At 44.0% G+C, this 15,475-nt stretch overlaps 1 long non-coding RNA gene across 1 annotated transcript; it reads left to right on the forward strand.

Moving 5' to 3' along the window:
• The first annotated feature begins 553 nt into the window (after nt 1-553).
• LOC147010048 (uncharacterized) lies at nt 554-9,754 on the forward strand. The gene is made up of 3 exons (XR_015052707.1): nt 554-676; nt 7,181-7,354; nt 9,487-9,754. It is a non-coding gene; the product is annotated as an uncharacterized LOC147010048 (long non-coding RNA).
• Nucleotides 9,755-15,475: the final 5,721 nt, after the last annotated feature.

Here is a 15,475-nt window from a genome sequence, read left to right on the forward strand (position 1 = left end):
TGAATCATCAATGTGTGTGTCGTGATTCCGATGGACGACTGGGCGTCTTGTCTTCCGACATTCGTTGATGAACATTAAAGATCCCAACGATGCCCTTCAGGAAGAGTGGGCGAGCTATCACCGGCACCAGTACCAAGTTACAAATTCCTGTCCAAACTTCTGCTGGGAAGGCAATGGCAAACCACCTCGTATAACCCTTGCTCAAGAAGCTGCTTCAGCGACACAGACTCCCAGGAACGAGGATGGAAAATCAAATATCAAACCAGATTCGGCACATGAACACATTTTTCCATGTTTTATGATGTCATTCACTGTTTCTGCTGATCCAGGTGAGCTTCAGGTCCCGTGGTTCTATTTTTCTTTCATCTGATGTTTAGAGTTTGATGCTATTATGCACACAACCACTTTATACATATCCTGTATTGTCATATCCTCAGTGATGTATTTGGGTTTGTTTGAAATGTAAATCTTTATTTGTTATTTTCTGCTTTGTAGGAGCATCCAGGTTTACCTGGCATTGATTCACTAACATATTGAGAAAACACAAATCGGGTCATATCATCAATTTAGTTTCTGATAAAAGGACGATTCACTCTGTTCCACATCACTCGGAGATCATCTCAACACCTGTTCACCTGATTTTGATCAATCCTGTTCACTTGATTGGAAAGAGTCGGTAAGTTTGGGGAATCGTTCGTTCTCATGAAATTAGTTTTCTTATCCAAGATTATCTTGTTTGATATATCGAGTTGTGCTGGTTCGTTGTAATGAGGGATTATGGAGTTACTTTGAAACTTCTGTTGTGACAATTTTATTGCCTTCTCGATTACCAGGTTCGAATAAACTCTTCTCTTTCTTTGAGGGAGGGTCTTCGGTTTGAGTTGTCATGGCAATCTGAAAACGATGAACTGTGTTGTGAAACATGCTGGTTTGGTTGAAACCTCGGAATTTGAACTGCATTGTGTGACGACTTCATGCTTCTTCTTTGTGATGCAGCACAAGGATTCAGGGTCGATGAGGCCACAGATGTGCCACTGATTAAGTGCCGCCTGAAGGTTAGAGCAGAAATTGAATTTAGTTTCTGGGGGATTTGGAATGTCTCGTCGATTTTTAATGAAGAACACTGTGGGATCTTGAACGTCGACTGACTATATCTTCCAGATGGGATACCCAGTTTGTCTTACATCAGAAGGATGGCACAAACTATAAGCATTGATAAATCGCTCAGTCTGTGAAGCACCAGGATGATATTTCATAGCTAAGTCAGGGATCAAACCTCCGCTCAACAGCTTCGAAGAGAGTGTGTGTACCCAGAGGCTATCCTTCCAGGCAAGACAGCTTCGAGGTGAGTGTGTGTTCCCAGAGGCTATTCCAACATCCCTTCTTTTTTTATGTTGAAGGCCGCAGGCACGGACTGAATCGTCCTCAACGAGGCCAAGCCTGAAATAAAATAACTGCATGAATAGAAAAGTAAGGAAAGAGAGAATCGTCTAAGTTTTTGAGAAAGTAAAAAATCTGCTTTTTGAAAAGATGTCATAAGTGTTTGGGGAGACATGAGAAGGTAAACAGTTACAGAGTTTGGCAGTGGAGGCGAAGAAATAAACATCATCACAGTCCACCCTTGAATTGCCAATGGCCACACAATAATCATGTGATATCGTGGCTTGTCGAGTATTCCTTGGTCTCGCAAATGGTGGAGGTGCGCAAACAGGAAGTTTTTGCGAGCAGACACCGAAGTAATTTCTGCTGAAAAGAGAAAGAGCCGATTATGCGATGTAATTTGAGCGGGTCGAGTTTTGAGGTCACATTGGTAGAGTTCACAAGTCGAATAACTTTGGATTCAATTCTGTCCAGTCAGTTTGTGGAGCTGAAACCTCCCCAGATGTGAGAGCAGTACTCCATACAAGGACGAATCAATCCTTTTTATAGTTGGAGAAACTGTTCAGAGGAGAAGAATCTTCACCATCTGAACAGGACTCCAAATTTCTCTGAGGAAGACTTAACTATTTGCGCAATATGTGGATTTCAGGATAAATTTCATGTTAGATTAATACCGAGTAGGTTTATTGTATCACATGGTGTAATTGTGGAGCTTTCAAAGGAGATTGGAGAGTTGAGAGGAGTTTTAGAGAGAGAGAGATGGGAAGAAATTGAGTTTTTGAAACATTAAACTTAACTTGATAACATTTTCCCCACGAGGAGATCTTGTCCAAATCCTAATTTAAAGAGGTGGCTGTGATGAAACGAGATGTGGATCGAGTGAGGGAAGACGGGGCAGATGGGAAAGACATGAAGTAATGTAATGTTGAGTCATCAGTATACGAGTGCATTTGGTTATTTGTGGAAGAAAGAAGGTCATTGACAAGCCGGTAGGAGATGAGGGATTCACTAGGATCGAAGCGCTGGATACGATGCTTTTTATTCTGACCGATCCACCGACGAAGATTCACTGCCAAGACGTATTGGTTCACACACAATTGTTCCTCTGCCTGGCAAGATTTTTCCTGTTGCGTATTTTGCCAACTGGCACTCCTCATAAAAAATGACGGTAAATAGACACCCTATTTTTGAAGGACTACCATTTGAAAAATAAAACCGAAATCAAAAATCGGCTTGAGTAAATTAGGGACGAATTAAGTTAAAAATAAAATGTGTCATTATTTTTGTTGACATCACCTCAGATGACGACAAACAGAGGGGACGTCAGAAGAACACAAAACGAGAGATAGAGATAGAGATAGAGATAGAGATAGAGATAGAGATAGAGATAGAGATAGAGATAGAGATAGAGATAGAGAGAGAGAGAGAGAGAGAGAGAGAGAGAAAAAAAAAAAAAAAAGAGAGAAAGAGAGAAAGAGAGAAAGAGAGAAAGAGAGAAAGAGAGAAAGAGAGAAAGAGAGAAAGAGAGAAAGAGAGAAAGAGAGAAAGAGAGAAAGAGAGAAAGAGAGAAAGAGAGATAGAGAGAGAGAGAGACATAAACAGATCAACAGATGTTCAGGGAAATACGAACCAGACCGTGGGGAGCGCAAGAAGACTTCCTGGTTGGTTGTTTTTGATGAACCTGGCCGTGTAGCGGACGATAACATAACGGGGGGGGGGTGTAGAATTTTTTTTTTAAAAGATATTTTTCAAATTCCACATAACTGGATTTATACCATATTATTAGAAATCCACAAAGATAGAAATGCCGGTGATTCCATTTATTTTGGATCCTTTTCACTTTGGTCAAGAACATTTGAATCGAGGAGAGATCGGAGGTGGAACGACGGTGTAGTTCCTTACAAACACTGTATACACACCTTAAATGACGGTAATTAAACACCCGATTTTTGAAGGACTACCATTTGAAAAATAAAACCAAAACCAAAAATTCGGCTTGAGAAAAATTTTCGAAATATCTCGAAGTGTTTAATTCCGAAGTCTCGTTTCTCCACATTCAAAATTGTAGGACAAGTATTAAAAATAGTGAACGCGGTTTTTCGGCCGCTGTCGAACAACGGGTGGTTGCTTAGCAACAAAACTCAAACGCGCACATTCCCAGCTCATATGGCACCTGTTCGCCAAGTTTCATCGAAATAGGTTTGCTGGTTTGTGCTGTGGAGCCTCGCGTTACACACACACACACACACACACACACACACACACACACACACACACACACACACACACACACACACACACACACACACACACACACACACACACACACACACACACACACACACACACACGGAAAACCCAACAATAAGGGATATCTAGCGAATCCAATAAAAATAACGAAGAGTGTTAGGAACAGAATGGAACCCTGAGGTACACCGCTGTTGATGTCAGTGCTGGATTAACCATGAGGCAGACAAGGCATGTGCCTCAGGGCCAGCCAAAAATTATTTTCACAATAAATATTTGTCTGGTTTTGTATTAAATATTTTGTTCTTGAATCAGTTCATCTTTTGTCTGGGGTCCATTTCCATGAGCCCGAGATCTAATTTAATTTTTTCAGGCCATTCTCTAAAATTTCAAAATGCGCCTTCGGGCCAGCCGAGACTTAATCCGTCACTGGTTGATGGGGGAAGGGGGAGATGAAGTGCCGTCAACAATTACGGAAATAGATTGGTCGGAGAGAAAGCTCGATATGAGAGAGCAGAATGAAGGGGGAAAGCTGAAAGAGGGAAGCTTGGAAATCAGACCCCGATGCCAAACTCTGTCAAAGGCTGTTGAGATATCAAGACCAACAACAAAGGATTTTCCAAAGTCTCTCAAAGAGGTCCGGACATTCGTAATGAAAGAAAGGATATCACCTTTAGAGATGAAAAGCCTGGTGTTGGCTTCGTGGTTCGGGTGGCGGCTTGGGATCCTAGGGTCCTGAGTTCAATCCCCGTTGGGCCGCTGAATTAATACACCAGGAGGTTGACTCAGCCTGTCATCCTTCCGAGGTTGGCAAAATGAGTACCAGTGCATTGGTCATGGGGACACTGCATCAGCAGCAGCGCCGTGTCCAAACCAATGATGCAACCAGCAGCCACAGGCTGCACTCGACAGAGAAAGATACCTCGAGATATTGCCTTGCGAAAGCCACATTGGTGGTCAGAGAGAAGACTGTGAGATTCAAGATGCTTGAGAAAATGGGAATTGAGAAAACCTTCAAAGACTTTGGAAACAGGATAAGTCAGATCAATAGGACGGTAGTACGAAGGGTTTGAACGATCATCTTTCTTTAAAATAGGTTGTACGAAGGCATGTTTCCAGGCAAGAGGAAAAGTTTGGGTTTTTCAACAAAAACGAAACAACGAGCAAGCACTGGGGCAAGTTCTGAAGCACATTCATTCAAGACACGGGGAGGAATGCCATCTTGCTCGTCGGCCTTGCTTTTGTCCAGAGAGTGAAGTATTTTTTTGACTGCATGAAAAGAGATTATGGGGAGGGACATTGGATTGGTGAGGGGAGCATCAGAGGGAGATGGAAGGTTCGAGTCATCCAGTGTGGAGTTAGAGTCGAAAAGAGAACCAAAAAGAGTTGCTTTATCAGTTGGAGAGACAGTGATAGCATCATGGGAATGGAAAAGCAAAGGAAAGGAAGAGCGACAGAAGTTGTTGGAGATACTTTTAGCTCAGGACCAGAAAGATCTATTAGTGGAAGAAGATGAGAGGTTGTCACATTTCTTTGAATGAAGGAATGCTTTACCTCACGATTAACATGTTTGCAATGATTTCTGGAGGATATGAAAGCTGAATGCGAGTCAGAGGAAGAAGACTTTCCATGTCCGAGATGCGGCATCCCTTATACGAATGGTCGCAGAGCAGAATTGGTCGGAGAGATAGATTTGAAAGAGAAGGGGATATAAGCCTCCATTCCTGCAACAATAACCTCAGCTACACGTTCAGCAGAGATAGAGGCATCACCCAAGGAGATGCAGTCGTCTTTCCAGGGAAAGTCAGAAAAGAAGTTTCGTAAACCAGTCCAGTCAGTTTGAAATGCCAATACTGGCGTTTCGTCAGAGCAGTCGGATGAGAAGTGGTGGAAAGTAAAGGGATGTTCACAGGATTGTGGTCAGAAGAACCAATTGGAGGTATAATTGTGTAGTTGTAATGCAATGGACTGGAAGTGATGAACAAATCCAAAGTATTGGTGGTATAGTCACGAGGATCTGGGATGGGTGATAATTTGTGGAAAGGGTGTGTCATAATTTGTTCCAAATCATTGAGAAAGGAAAACGTAAGAGCTTCAACTCCCCACCCCCCCCCCCGCCCCAACATCTGTGTGGGATGATTTCAAACACTCTCTGTGGTGTCCACTGAAGTCTCCCACATGGAGAAAATCTGCTTTAGGGTGTTCAGATGTTGAGGCCTCATGGCAAGAATTAAGAAAATCAAAGAAAACTTTCTAGTTTGTCGAATTTGGAGAGCAGTAAGTGAAACAGAGAAAGATGGTGATGGTCGGGAGACAAATCTTCTATCATCCCATGGTGTCCTTCGTGAAGAGGAGGCGAGCTATCCCCGGCACCCGGCACCATGGCCAAATTCCAAATTCCAGACATAACTTGTCAACCGTCAAGCCTGGTCAGCCGGTTATGAAGACTCGGGCAAAGCTTCCCGGTGGCTGACTCCATAAAAACGGTGGGATAATGACGGTCGCTGAAGAAGAAGAAGAATGCAATTATGACGTCATAACAAGAACACCAATGACGTCATAAAAATCACTCATTTATCATATTTGCTTTGTGCCAAGTTTCAATTTCTTCCTTTATGCAGTTTCAGACTTTCTGTTTTTAAAATACGAGTACGTGCCCGTACGTGGCGGTACGTGCAAACCAAAACAAAAAAAATCCTTCGCTCTCGTAAACGACAACTGGATTGGGGTATTGTGTTTATCTACTGTATAAATGTGCATAAGAAGTCGAGAAATTATTAGAATACATTGAGTCATCACTATCCGGAATTCCGAATGTTGTGACCTGAAATGGGGAACGTGGCTGAGGATCCCAAAGGCCACGCCTACGCAGCAACGTTTTCTGTCATTGGTTGGTAAATAAATGGCCATAACTTGAGAACCACTTGTTCGATTAATATCAAACCTTGAAAAGGCACATCCTCAGCACCGCAGCAATATACCTGGCAAGTTTCAATTACATCGGACCAGTGGTTGTTGAGAAACAGCGGTCACAGACACACACACACACACACACACACACACACACACACACACACACACACACACACACACACACACACACACACACACACACTGCTGGAATTATAGATCGATGGCTGCCACACCACGTGACTTGCGACGTCATTATCATCATTAAAACATTATGCATGAGAATTCGCACCAACGTCGAAAATCTCGTCTCAATCCAACAAGCAGTTTCTGAGACGAACACGAAAGTTCTGTGCAGACAAACAAACAGACAGACAGATAGACAAACAAACAAACACACAGACAGACAGATAGACAAACAAACAAACAAACACACAGACAGATAGACAAACAAACAAACACACAGACAGATAGACAAACAAACAAACACACAGACAGACAGATAGACAAACAAACAAACAAACACACAGACAGATAGACAAATAAATAGACAAAGAATCGGACCCAAATGCAACATCTCCTTTGACGAGGGTAATAATCTCTGGATCACCTCCATCACAAAACCCACTCCAATGTGCTGCAGGACCATGAAGTTGCTGATATTGAGTACGATGCTCCTTTCTCTGGCCTTCGTTGGGTCGTCAACCATGATGGAGGAACCAGAACCAGGAGAGGATCATGATGGACCAGATCAGCGAGGACAACCAGACGTGCGTTCTTCTTCAACATTATACAAACGTCGTGGTCGTCCTTGGTGGTAAGTTTTAACGTAACATTCCCGATAATCTCATTTTCCCACATTCGACATTTCTCTTTTTCTTTCAGTAATTTTTCTGCAAACGATTTCACAGTAAATGAGAATCAATAACTCCATGGATATCTTCACATTTCTCTCCTCATTACACGTCATCTTCATTTCCTTTCTTCACCAAACGCACACCCCTCCCCCCTCTCTTTGCCCCAACCAATTCTCCACCCATCCCTTGCCCATCCCTGCCACCGTCTACCCCAAACATATCTTCAACCCCCCACACCCACCCCTCCCCCAATCTTTACCCCGACCATCTCACCCACCCCTGCCATCTCTCCACCCCTCCCCTACACCCCGACCATCTCTCCATCCCCCTGCTCTTTACCCCCACCACCCATTTCCCCTCCATCGCCCCCCTCTTCCACCATCTCTCCACCCCCCCACCCATCTCCTCTCCATCTGCCCCCCTCTTCCACCATCTCCCTCACACCACCACCCCCCCACCCCCATCAACTTCTTTTCTACAAATCAATGTCTTGCACCTTCAGATTTCCACCCCATCGGTGTTTCTCCACAGTTGGTAGTCTCTGAAGAACCCCATCCCGGTGATGAGATGAGATTTACCCCGACAATCTCACCAACCCCACCCACCCCTACCCCCTCCACCCCGATAATATCACCAACCCCCACCCACCCCTACCATCTCTCCACCCCTCCCCCTACACCCCGACCATCTCTCCATCCCCCTGCTCTTTACCCCCACCATCTCTCCACCCCACCCCCCACCACCCATCTCCCCTACATCTACCCCCCCTCTTCCACCATCTCCCCATCACCCCCCCGACCCATCCGTTCATTCACCATCTCTCCCTCACACCCTCCCCACCCCACCCCCATCAACTTCTTTTCTACAAATCAATGTTTTGCACCTTCAGCTTTCCACCCCATCGGTGTTTCTCCACATTCAGTGGTTTTGGAAGATCCGTTCTCTGGGGATGAGAGGTTGATGGATGATGGGTCACCAAGAGGAAAGTGCAGTTCCGGTTTAATCATCACAAGAGTCGAGTGATGAATGTTTTCATCGATTACTCACAATGTGTATTTAATTTCACCAACTTTTCAAAAATATTTCTTGATAATCATTTCAAATTTCCTTGTAATAAATGTGATCTTCTCGGGAATATGAAACAGGGTGGGGCATTTATATCTGGCATATTTATCATCATTTTGGCGGGAAGCAGTGAGGGTGTGGATTATATTTCCCCCCACAGTGTTGTAGGTGATACATGAACGTTTTGAATGATGGAACACTGTGACGTACACACGATAATTAACCTGCATGTATCGAATAATTGAAGGAAAACATCGCTACAACAACCATCCATACTCTTGTTCAAGATACATCACACGAGGTGATGAACAACATGTCGATTCGTTGTCGGGAATGAAACAATTCCAATGAGGCTCATTTGTCAGATGTAACTTTTAAGCAACTTTATTATATCTCAAATCAATGTGATTACCAACCACGTGCTTCACACAGTATTTGTCATGTCGTTTAATTATTTATAACACGAATAAATGTGTCAGGTATACAATCTCCCCCCCTTCCCCCCCGCCCCACCTTGTACTTCTCAATCCATGAACCACTCGTTGATGGGAGACAGCCGTCCGGCAGGTATCTTCGTATCTCACTCAACATCGAGGTGTGTTATCCTGGGTTTGAGTTCCGACGTTGGATAAGTAGCTCGATATCTTACTCAACATTGATGTTTGTTATCCTGGGTTCGAGTCCCGATTCTATGAAATTAAAACCATCATCTGACACCGTGAGAACAGGTGATGATTCCACCCAGAGGAACATCACACTTCATGGAGGATGTCACGGTTACTGTTACAGTTACAGGAGCTGTGTCTTTCCTTTATATTTCGGGTTGTTTTGTTAAAGATACCATGGTAAAAGATGAAGTGAGAAGAGTTTGGGGTGTGGAGTGTGGTGTGTGAGATCCACATTGCATCTAAAATGTTAATATTTAATGATCCAGTGGAAGGGAGGATCTGCTTGATATAACTTATTGACATTATTAACCAATCTCATGAACAATCCGTGTAATTACATCTTTCCTTCTCACCCCAAGTGGTTCATCAGGTTGAATAAGAGTTCCAAGACCCGGACCGGACACACCTCCTCACATCTTCTCATCCCATTCTCCCAACAAGACACCTGTTTCACGTTTTCCTCTGCTTGATGTTCCTGCGATGTGTTGATTGTTAACAATGATTATAAACATGAACAGTTTCTCATCAAATATCAACCCTTTATCACATCAATGAATGTAAAATCTCTATTTCATGTTTGTCCATCGATCATGTACCTGGAGCTTACAATAAACGCTTCAGCTCGTCCCTTTGTGTTTTCATTACATGGTCCGGTACCACGCCGTCCCCTCGAGTGTAATTAACGTTGATTCGGCCATTTTCGAAGCACATTGCTTCAGTGTGGCCAATCCGCGTCAGCAGACATCGTCCACGTGACACCACGTACTTGAACCTCCAAAACACAAGACGGTCCATGGGAGAAATCCTCGGTGATTATCTTGTTTTAGGAGGGGAGGTTAATCGCAGGTTCACATTTTGTTTTACTTTCCCTTTTCTTCATTTTATTCTTCATTCCCTTTTCTTTCCCATGGGAATTCTTCCATAAGATCACACTCTCATGAACAGATTTATCCCATCACGACTACAGTTCCCATACACATCCTCTCACCACTGGAATCGTGAATCCTGTGGTATGGGAGTTGTGACATCGAGTCGCGACGTTCAGCGTTGTGTTGGGTTCACCTGTGTTTCATCACGTGGTGCCCCATCCCGTGACGAGGTGCTCCATCCCGTGACGTGGTGCTCCATCCCGTGACGTGGTGCTCCATCCTGTGACGAAGTGCTGCCTTGGGTTTTTCAGAATCATGCAACGTCGCATTGCCTCGCATCACGTGCTGCAGGATCACAACACACGTGCAATGTATCAGGCAGGGAAAGCAGTTTCAGTGCTCCTTCAATCATTTATTGTGTTCCACACACAGAAACCTCAGAGCCATCCGTGAGTCGAGCTTCGTCGTGCTGCAGCTTCGTTCCCGCCTCCTGATGACCGCGCTTCCGGTTGATCTGATACATGAATACATGACATCTTCCACCTCACATTTCGTGTTAAAATGCATTAAAGATGAACACAAGGGTCATGAAGACACTAGTATATAATACAAAGATCATGAATGTATGAGTATTGGCAACAAATCAATGCGGATAGGCCCCTTTGGAACTCTAGATGATCATTGGGGTAAAAGCCAACAGAAGGCCCCGCTGGTGATGCTGCAACAGCGTTATTAGGATCAGTCTCAGGGAGTGGTGCAGTGCCATCTGCATCAACAACGTCACTCGTCACAGGTTCAGGATGTGGCGAGACATCATTTGTGAAGATGACAGGATAACAAGACCAATACCAGACATGATCAAGGTGCCTCCGGAAAACTCGACTGTCCTCGAGGTTGATCTTGTGGGATAACGGTCCCTCGTTTTTGTGAACCCTCCCTGGAAGCCAAGCCTTTCCGCGACCAAAGTTTTTAACAAACACCGGGTCCCTGATGTTTATGGAGCACTGCACAGCATGTTTGTCATGATGAAATCTCTCTTTCCACTGACTTTGAAACACGACTGACGCCATGTCTGGGCTTGGAGAATCCAGTCTTGTACGCAAACGTCGTTTCATCAGAAGCTCAGCTGGTGTCACCCCCATTGTAGTGTGGGGAGTGATGCGGTGAGCAAAAAGCAAACGCGATAGTCTGTTCTGAAGGCTTCCACCATGTATCTTATTGAGACAAGACTTGATGAAACTCACGGAGCGTTCAGAGAGTCCATGTGAAGCTTGATGGTGTGGACTCACAAACTTATGTACTATACCGTTCAGATGGGTGAATTCAGTGAATTCAGAGCTTGAGAAACAGGTTCCATAGTCAGTGACTGTCATGCGTGGCAAACCATGAGTGGTAAAGCACCGGCACAGCCTCTCTGCAGTCGCGTGTGAGGTTGCTGTATGCGTTACATTGGCATCAATCTATTTCGTGTGAGCATCCGTAACAATTACAATCATCGGCCTTTGACGGGTCGAGCATAGTCAAGATGAAACCTCTGCCATGGTTCAGTGGGCCATTCCCAGGGGTGCAGTGGTGCCTTTGCAGGGGCATTTCGACTGCTTTGGCATGGATAACAATGTTTGACACATGAATCGATGTCAGAGTCAAGATGAGGCCACCAGACAGAGTTCCATGCTAGCGATTTGATTCTTACAATGCCTGGATGACAATCGTGAGGCTGATTCAAAATCTTTCCGCGCAAGTTTGGGGGAATGACCACTCAGCATCCCCACAACAGGCAGTCATTCTCGATACTTACTGTGAGAAGTGTTATTAATGGTCACATTTGAGCCATAGTCAAAACATATATATATATATATATATATATATATATATATATATATATATCTATATATATATATATATATAGAGTAGTTTGATGTATGGATTCGAACCAATTTTCTTGTATCCTTTGAAATGTATTTTAAATCTTTATAAATTTAGATTGCACTGTTTCCTCAAGCTCGCCCACCACATGTCCTTTACTGGAAATGCTACACTTTATCTTGGCTTTCCCAGACATTCCACTCCTATGAAACTCGGAGGGGGCTTTGTTTTGACAGTGATAAAAAGCCGAGATTGTGCGGGAGAATTGCCTGAGAGACATTTTTGAGTGCAGGCTCAGGGCCCTTGTCAAGCCACCCAGAGAAAGATTGAAACCAGAGATAGATTGGATCTAGAGATAGACTGTATATATATATATATATATATATATATATATATATATATATATATATATATATATATATATATATATATATATATATATATATATATATATATATATATATATATATATATATATGAGAGTTTTTGAATGTGAAACTTCAGTGTGGTTGGTGGCTCTCCTCTGTTTGGTTTGAGCTGCTTAACCACCTCCGCATACGTGTGCTTCTTCAATAAACTGGGTATTCGAGAACTTCCTCTCTGACTCTTCACCTGCGGCCAGAGAGAGGGTCTTCACAGTTGGTGATCCAGATGGGACCCGACGGACTCTGACGGTGTGGACCGGAAGGGCTCCACTTGGTGTGCAGCGATCACAACGGTTCCGTTAAAAGGTCCGTGACAATCGCACGTAGGGCACCTAAAACAGGGAGCCCCAGTGAGGTGAAGACTGTACACTCGGTGGGTAGCGCCCCGTCGGACGCAGCTTCATAGTCTGCTCAAGTCACGAACTGATAAGGGTAAAAACACATGAGGAGAATCAAATGCGGTTTGTGTGAAGGAGCACAAGGGGCTGTCAGGCTGTGTTGGGTGACCAGAATGGTAAGAGGATAAGGATTATCCAGTGAAACAAGGAGAAACAGGTTCAAGTCTTGTATTCTGTGGTGTTGTGTGAGGCCACGTGAAATAAGTGTTGTTGTGTGAAGAGGATAAAAAATATCCACGTGAAATAAGGAGAAAATAGGTTAAAGTCCTGTTTTCTGAGTTGCTGTGTGAAAGACAAAAAGGTTAAAGTCCTGTAAGAAGGCTTAAAGGCTGTTGATCAGAACGGGACCCCAGGTTCCGTGTACTAAAAGGAGAAATGTTTCAAGGCTATACGGCTGGTGATAAGTTAACAACGTAACATGGGAAATAACTCAAAGAGTTACCAAAGAGAATGAGAGAGGAGGGAATGTGATCTCTAAGTCAAGGAATCCATACAAGATAAAGAGATGGAGATATGAAAAATAATTGAAGATCATAAACCAACTCAGATGGAAGCTTGGAGAGCGTGTGCAATGAAGGAACTTTGAATTAACGAAAGACGCAAGACAGGAGGAAATTGTTCCAAGTGTGCCAGCAGAGCAAGGCGGGGAAGGGCGAGCTGCGCAAGCTGCTGTCGTGGTATATCAACCGTTTAAAGAACATGAATTTTGGAATGTTAAATGAACCGCAGACGATTCATGAAGGTAAAAGCACAGTTTGCTCATGATCACTGTGCTGAGAACAATGAAAAAGTGGGGTGGGGGAGAAAAGTATACCCTGCTGTGCAGTGGAGGAATGTGTGTGCTTTGCCTGAAGGATGGGGTGGCAGGCAGGAACACACCCTGCTGTGAACTTGTCGGTGTGTCGAGCGGTGTGTGAGATTTGGCTGATAAAGGAAAAATAAGCTCGAGGCGGCTCCTCTTTGAAATAGTGGACAAACTGGTTTTGGAAGAGAAATATTTTTGTTGTGAAATTGAATGAAACAAGGAAATTAATTTTTGCTGGGAAAATATTGACGCCAAAGAATTGCTCGATTTTTATTTTTTGAGGGCGGGTGCACACGCACTCAGGTTATAAAAAAAATGACAATTCTTTGAGCACAACAATGCTATTTTGGTGTTGATGGAAATAAAATGGCATGCCAGCGATGGCTTGCTGGCCGGGGTTTAGTGAGTACTTCGTGTGCTGGTTGGCACCGGAGTAGGAAGATTTATTGTTCATGGTAAGTGTTATTGATTCGAAACGTAGCACCAAGTGAGCCAACCATGCAGATGTGCCAGAGGGCACCACATGTTGGAGCACACAGGTACAGGTCGCTCGTTATGGGATGGATGAAGGTGGAGTGAATTCGCTGCAGGCAGATCCATGAAGGTGAGCGTTTGCATGTAGGTAATTGCCAGCAGGTGAGAACACTGTGCTTGTCATGCACGGTGAGTTAAAATGGTCAATAGGAGGGGGTATGAGGTACTTGTAACTTTTTCATGTGTTTGGATTGCTGGCCCTCAAGCCTGACTTGCGAAGCTGTCGGATTATGTAAAGATTGTTTGTGGATATTATTCTAACTATTACGGTTTTATGACTGATAAAATAATATTAAATAATTGTGTGAATTACTGTGGGGATTTGAGATTTTTGCTTCGAATCGCTGTTTGGAATGAGGAATGAATCAATGTGAATGGAAGGATGCACAGTGGAGAGCATTTTGTGAAGGTGTTTTAAAATTACACGGTAGAATGTGGAATGGTCTTGCTCGGTCGCCATGTTGGTTGGCGAACTTGAGGGGTGATGATTGTGGAGATCCTGGCGTTAATTGCTGTAGGGAGGTTTTGTGTTCATATTAGTACATCCTGAACCTCCATGGTTTATAGTTAATGAGAGAGAGGTGTGCAAAAATTTGTATTTGCTTGGTTTGATAAGATCTGAAAGAGCAGAGTGCATTTGAAGAACAATGTGAGCGTGGAGTTGCAGGATTAAAGGGTGAGGATGGAAATAATGGACCTCGATGACACGCTGGAGCACCTGGTCCTGCCGGACCAGCTGGAGCTCCAGGACACAAAGGTGAAATGGGACATAATGGTCTTGCTGGCCCCCATGGCTCTGCTGCAGTTATGAGTGAGCAAGGAGGGGTAGGATCTCCCGGACCTGCTGGAATGACCGGAGGTCTTGGCTCCAGCAGTCAAAATGGAGAACAGGTGTGCAAGTGGAGTGTGGATTTGAATCTCAGTTGAGCAAGTGGATGAGATGAAATTGAAGTCCACCTGGGAGGCTCGCTCTCGCCGCCGGCATTGTGAAGGTAATCCTCTAGTTGCTCAGCCCGGCAAGGTCTCCAGGGTTTGGATTTGAATTGTAATCATTGTGCTTGGATCATGAATGAAATGGTGAATTATCCCTCGGATGGATTCAAGCAGGCAAAGAAGGTGGGGGCTACTGTGTCGAAGTGCACACGCCGTGCCCAGTGAACTCGGCGTGCTGCCTTCATTCGTCGGTGAATATTAAAGTTAATAAATATTGGTACGTAAAAATCTAATTTTGTATTTGTCTTCTGACGTCAACGTCAGTTGGGATTTTAAAACGCGTTTTCGTAATCATCGCGGCCGCCGTAGCTGCGAAGAGTTGTGCTTTTGCTTGTCTTGGAATGACATTGGTAAATGAATGCTAACGTTGCCTGCACTACTGCTGGGAAGGCAATGGCAAACCACCCAATGCAACCTTTTGGTCAACTCAAGCAGGCAAAGATTCCTTGCTTATCTTG

Source organism: Eptatretus burgeri, chromosome 17, assembly GCF_056783735.1.
Source record: "Eptatretus burgeri isolate ZD-2024b chromosome 17, Ebu_testis_v1, whole genome shotgun sequence".
NCBI lineage: Eukaryota > Metazoa > Chordata > Myxini > Myxiniformes > Myxinidae > Eptatretus > Eptatretus burgeri.